Source organism: Lissotriton helveticus, chromosome 2_1, assembly GCF_964261635.1.
Source record: "Lissotriton helveticus chromosome 2_1, aLisHel1.1, whole genome shotgun sequence".
NCBI lineage: Eukaryota > Metazoa > Chordata > Amphibia > Caudata > Salamandridae > Lissotriton > Lissotriton helveticus.
This window is the reverse complement of record NC_136059.1, coordinates 1657432713-1657438712: the sequence shown is the minus strand read 5'-3', so window position 1 is coordinate 1657438712 and position 6000 is coordinate 1657432713. Positions and strand designations below refer to the sequence as shown.

At 46.5% G+C, this 6000-nt stretch overlaps 1 protein-coding gene across 1 annotated transcript in view; it reads left to right on the top strand.

Moving 5' to 3' along the window:
- The first annotated feature begins 489 nt into the window (after positions 1-489).
- The window catches only part of TET2 (tet methylcytosine dioxygenase 2), a 206923-nt gene continuing 201412 nt past the window's right edge, over positions 490-6000 (top strand). Inside the window, exon 1 of the mRNA XM_078676620.1 lies at positions 490-844. The gene's annotated coding sequence lies outside the window, so the exon portion shown is untranslated. The remainder of the gene's footprint in view (positions 845-6000) is intronic.

The window sequence follows — 6000 nt, the reverse complement described above, 5'->3', positions numbered from 1 at the left end:
AATCAACACTGTGCGTGGCTTGACACTTACCTGACTTTCTCTCCGTTCCCACGGTGCTTAATTTGTCCAAATTAAAATCTAAAGCTGCGAGCGATGTCGTTGGATTCTACTCTAGGTCTAAGAATTTTTTTTAATGTTATGACATATCTGGAAAATTAGTATTTTTGTTGCGGGGTCGGTTGCAACAATTTCATGATAAAAATGTATACTACGGTGTTCTCGTCGGTTAGTATAGAATAAGATCACATCATTCTGTACTGAAGGTGACGGACACCTGGATATTGGAAGAATGAGCCCGGCGACTAAAATGGCTAATCACATTAGACGAAATTATCCCCTTTCGGACGAACTGCAGAAGTGCAGCTCAGACAGCGATCAAAGACGGTGGCAGCCCAGTCCGCGCTCTCGAGACTCCACTCCGCCGCTTCCAGGCAGCCCTCTGCCAGCACTTTTACTATTGTATGGGCCCCAACAGAGCGAAAAAAAAATAGAAAAAAAAACCCGAAGCAGCGAGCCAGCCTTTGTGTGGGAAGGCCCGGGTGGGGAAGTGATTTTACACTCCCCGGGCAGGGCACGACTCGCGAGCACACACCCAGCCTGCCAGGGCTGCCCCCACCCGCTCCCCATGCCAGGCACGTCCGCATACGGGAGAGGGGAGCCGCTGCGCCGGGGCTCCGGCTGGGCACGGACGTCAGGCGGCCCGCCTTATGAATATTGATGCGGGAGGCGAGCCCGGCTCGGAGAGGGAGCAGAAGGAAGCAAGATGGCCGCCCTCTAGGACTGGGCAGGAGGGAGAGCAAGGCTGCGGGCTGGATCCGGGCGAGGCGGAGGGCACGGAAAAGAGGTCAGAGCGCTGCTTCTCTGCTGTGGGTCTCCAGCTCGCTTGTGTTTTTTTTCTCCTGGTGTGCCCTCTCTTCCCTCCTCGCCTCTCCTGTCCTCTTCACACACCCCCCTCTTGGAGTCACCCTGCCTCATAATAAAGAAGGGGAGCCCGGCCCGCACCCCCTCAACATGGCTGACAAATGTAGTTGTTCAATGGAAAGAGTTTTCTGGCCGGCTCTTGTCTGCCCTCTTCTTCGAGCGCCTAGGCAGGTTTTTTTTAAAGGGACCAACGCGCCTTGCTCAAGTGGGTTTATTGTTTTAGATGCTTCATTTTTGCTTCACTGGTAGGGAAGGTGACAGTTTTATAGTTCATCAGATGAGAAGATAAGGAGGATTCGCCGAGAGAGTGCCATTTATTGTGGGTTTTTTTTCTCCCTGTTTCGGTTTTGTTTAGTGGAAGAGTCTCTCTCACAGGACACTAAAAAGAGCGTGTGCTCTTTTAGTTTGTGCCAAGTCCCCGTCCGGGGAGGGTTGCCAGGGCTTTCATAGGCAGACACAAAGGTAGGGGCACATCGGGGCCAGAACCCTGCAAGGTCAGGAACTGGGACCTCATTCTGGGGTGGGGGATAAGTGGGATCCGGGGCCCCTTTCCACTCCCATTTCTCTTCACTGCTTTGTTAGTTCATTTTTTTTAATTATTATTGTTCTTTATAAACCCACGTTAGCACAATTCAGCTTCCTGCTTCAAAATGTTGCTTGGAGATGAGCATGTGTGAGGCTCACATGGTTAACGTTTCTGCCTCCGCACAATGCAGGGCATTTAAAGTGAGCGGAGACTTCCTCGTCTCATAATGTTATTACCTTGTGCCCAGGGCCACACGGCTACAAGATCCTAGATAACCACTCGTGCAAATAGCACCATATATAGTGTTTTATACCCCACGTTTGGTGTGGGATGAGCACGTAGAGTTAAAAGTATGCATTGCAGAAATATACCTGGGTACTGGTTTTACGGTCGAGCGTTTATTATTAGCGCGCTTAAGGTGTGCATAAATGCCATTTACATATTTATATTATATACTGACATGCATTTAGTTCAAAGATGCATTTATCTTTAGCACGTTTATAGCGCCTGGACGAATATCGCCATGTATAGTTGGTGCCATGCTGAACTTTCCGGTGGGGCTTTAAAAACAATCGCATTAGAATTCAAGATGAACGCAGCCTATCACTTCTCGACAGCCAGACTGCCCTGTCAGCCTTTCAGCAAACATATAATAATCATGTTCGTCCTCTTGTGGGAGATATTCACAAGCTGTAAATCGTCCAGACACCACATAGGTTTCGTGTGTGTATGTTTAAAGTGCTCGGTGATCTGAAAGTTCCAGAAAAGGGTATTATTTATCGAAGCAAACATTGCAGGCTGTTTCTAGGCAAACCAGACCATCCATTTGCATTTCAATGGCTGCACGCAATACCGCAATGCATGTGCCGGGGGAATTAGGAGAGGAGGGGGGTGGGGGGATGGGCGGGGGTCACTCATATGTTGATTTGTGTATTTACAAGTGCATTACCCGACAGGGCTGCCGGTCATCGGATAATTGCGACAGTTAAGTGGACCCAGCTGTGAGAAGTGCAGGTGTGCCAATGGGATACAGCCTCGAGGCGCTAATGGTGGCGTGATTGAAGAAAGTGGCAATGAGGTGTGTGAAATGACACCCGCTTTCCAGACAGCCTGCACCGACTACAGCTTTACTGCTGGGCTCATTCAAGGAGTGTTGTTTGGAAAAACTCTACCAGCTGTCCCTTGGAAGGTGGGGTGCACAACTCAGCAGTGCAAGGTCAAACTGCACCTCAGAACAGTGCAAAGCGCGTACATGCTATATAGTGCAGTGTATGTAGTCTATGTGGACCACAAAGAAGTACAAGGTGGGGATGCGTATCCCAGAGCCGTGCAAGGAGTGGAAAGAGTGGGCCTGTACCCTAGAGGTCCCCAACCCTCTCCATCTCTTCCAGAGTTCTGAAAGACACTTAAGACCTGACTATTCGGGTCATCGACTGAATCCTGCTAGCGCATGGATACCCTCATGTGTGACGAGAAGTGCTCTACAAATCTACTGATAGACTGAGCGCAGTGCACTGGGCAAACTGGTACCACGGAGAAGCGAAGCGCAAGATGTGCACATGTAATTGCAAGGTGTGCACATGTAATCTAGGCCATTCAGGATGTCTATATGAATCTCCCACGTGTGGCATCATTGTATACACAGGAGTCTAGGCATTTTAAACCCCGTGTTGTAAACTGCACTGCAAGCACTGAATAGATTCTTCATGCATCAATACTTGGTTATTAAAACCCAACTTAACAGCACTTTTTTTTGGAGCAGGTGGATTGCCTTCCTGGCACTCTAACCTATGACTTGCAGGTTGCATGCAAAACCCTGCAGTAATGCTCTCGCCCAGGGCCCTTGCTATACCACCTCTTACGTAATGAAGCTGCTAGGCTGCCAAGACTGTAATTCATGGAACTGCACACACCCCATTAACCCAGCTAAATGGGAGCGGCTCACAGATGACCTGCTAGGAAAGCCTGTCACAGCCATGCACGCGACTAGGAGTTGGCTGCAAAATAGTGCAAGCAAATAGTCCAGTCTGTAAACTTCAAGCAGTCTTCTGTCATTTGTTTCTGTGCACGTGGATTGCATGGTCAGGCGGCGTGCTGGAATCGAGACAGTCTAGCGTTCCCAAAGGAGGTCAACTTCATGTTCTCCTCCCCAATGCCTCCAACGCCCAGGTCCAGCAGTTACAGTTTGAGCTGACCTTGCATTGCCTCTGCTTGTAAGCACTTGCAGAATGTTATCAGTACTAAGGCCCTTTAAACTACACCTTTGGCAGGAAGCCAGACACTGCCATTGTTTGGATACAGTGCAATGGGCCTAGAATCTGGCATGTCTTCACTGTTTAAAGAACAGGGCGTGTGCACAGCCTCGGGAGTTTTGACAGTCAAGTTCAAAGGTCTTTTATAATCAGGTCAGCAAAGCAAAAACCCTAAATAGGCCTCCCTTAGTGTTCTCTTGCTCATTTGGGAGAATTAACCCTGCTGCCGTTTGTTCCAGTTCAGGAAATAAGAACATTCGTTGGAAAATTCGGGTCATTCAAGCGAAAAGAAACATCATTTCCCAGTGGCATCTCAAAGCCTTCCTTATAGATTGGGGTCTCTTTGTTCAGCAAGCATCCATTGTTATGGACTGCGCTAGAACAGATAATTGGCACTTTTTATTGCCACTGCAGGCTAATGGTTTTAGACAAGCTTGAGTTTCTGGCTTATAAAACTAGGTTTCTCAGCCATTTGACTCTTATATGGCAGTGGATTCTGTCAGTGAAGCCAAAAGCTGCTAAATGTGTAACCAAACAGTTTGCGTCTTCTCGATGGAATTGGGATGGCAAGTTTCTTGAATTGATGGTGCCACCGATGGGGAAACTGTGTGGAGAGCTCCACCACAGAATCTGCTATCATACATATATCCTCATACGTATTTAGAACCGAAGATAGAATATGAATATTTTGCCAACCCTTCAAATCTCCGCTTGCTTACTCCAATTCTTCCCCAAACACTATTACTTGAAACCAAGGGCAAATGCTCATGGAAGCCCAAGCAGTCTTGAGTGAATATTGCACCTAAGTGATGGGAATGCCACCATCATTGTGGTGATGCTTTTCGAATGATGGAGTCATGTCTGTTATGATTCTGAGCATCAGTAAAGTTTCTCTCTGTAACTAGTAGAGGAAAACACGAGGATCAAATTTGTAAAATTGTGTTATCTGTTTTCCAAGGACCTCCTGCACACAATGTGCTCTTGGATATCTTTTTGTTGGCCTGCAGAAATGTCAATGGTAGGACCAAAGTATTTGCTTCGCGGCATCATACCAGAACATTGCTAATCACAAGCTTCTTTGGAATTCGTGGAGGCTATTGAAGAGTACTTGGTAACTGCTGCAAGTCTGCTTAGTTGTCTTGTGCTTTCACCAAAGTAAAGCACCCAAAGAGCCCTAAACACATACTTTAGAAAAGACTTATGTTTTAGGTCTCCTTCAAATGATCTGTGCAATTAATGGATCTAAGAAAATTTGTAGTTCTAGGCCCCAGCACGGAATGGAGTACACGCTACCCTGCTTATTTCAGCCCTGCAAATGGGTACACATGGCGGTGAAGGATTCTACTACCTCAAGGTGGTAAACCATTAGACGAGAAGCTAGATTCCTGCTGTAGCCTTGCTGTATGAACAGATTAAGTCTTTTGTCTAGAAATAGGAGTGATTTCAAGAGAAAGTGGCAAGCCACTTCCAAGCAAAGGCGCAGAACACCTTTAGGTCAGGCCTTCAGCTGTATCTGCTCGAAAATAGGCATCAGTGGTTTAGCTGTTTGGCCCACAAAGAGGGCACTAACTCAGTCTGATGGGCTGGCTGTAGAAAGCTCTTGTAGGTCAACCCTTGAAGTGCATCCTTATTGTGGTGTGTCCTCAGTTGAGAAAATGTAACATCCTTATGAACATTGGAATTGACTATGTTGGCATGGCACAATGTTGGCCAATATACATAATTCAAGCCATGCTCTATTGGAATGCCTCCGCGATTCTCTAAGTGGTGCAGTTTTGTTGCTGTGTCAACTATGGATGGACATTATGATGTCCACTGGAACCCAACCAAGTGTGATTGCAGGACTTGAACAGGAGTCCTACAGTACAATAATCTATTCACATGCATCATTACTTGCTTACAAACATGGACAAATGGACATCAAGATACGCTAACAGCTAAAGTGGGATGTCTGGGACATACAAATCCTGTAACATTAGCTGTGCAGCACTAAAAGTCCAATTAATAATCTCAAAAAGTTCGAATCTAGAGTCAAACTAAACTACCTGATTGTTGAAGAGAGTAACCCCTGTTTTACCATTAACAGCACCAGAAGTTCTACATCAGTCACCAGTGTAACCAATTGATGTTTAAGATTAATGATCTTTTCTTGCCTCCTTTTGTGGTTTGGTTTTGTAATCTCTTATTTGTCATGAACCCTAATTAATTAGGCGCCGCTTCATTGGATGAAATAATGTCCATGCATTGCTGAGCCTATGGTCCAAACCTGTCTTTCTCCAAAAAGAATTTACAACATGTTAT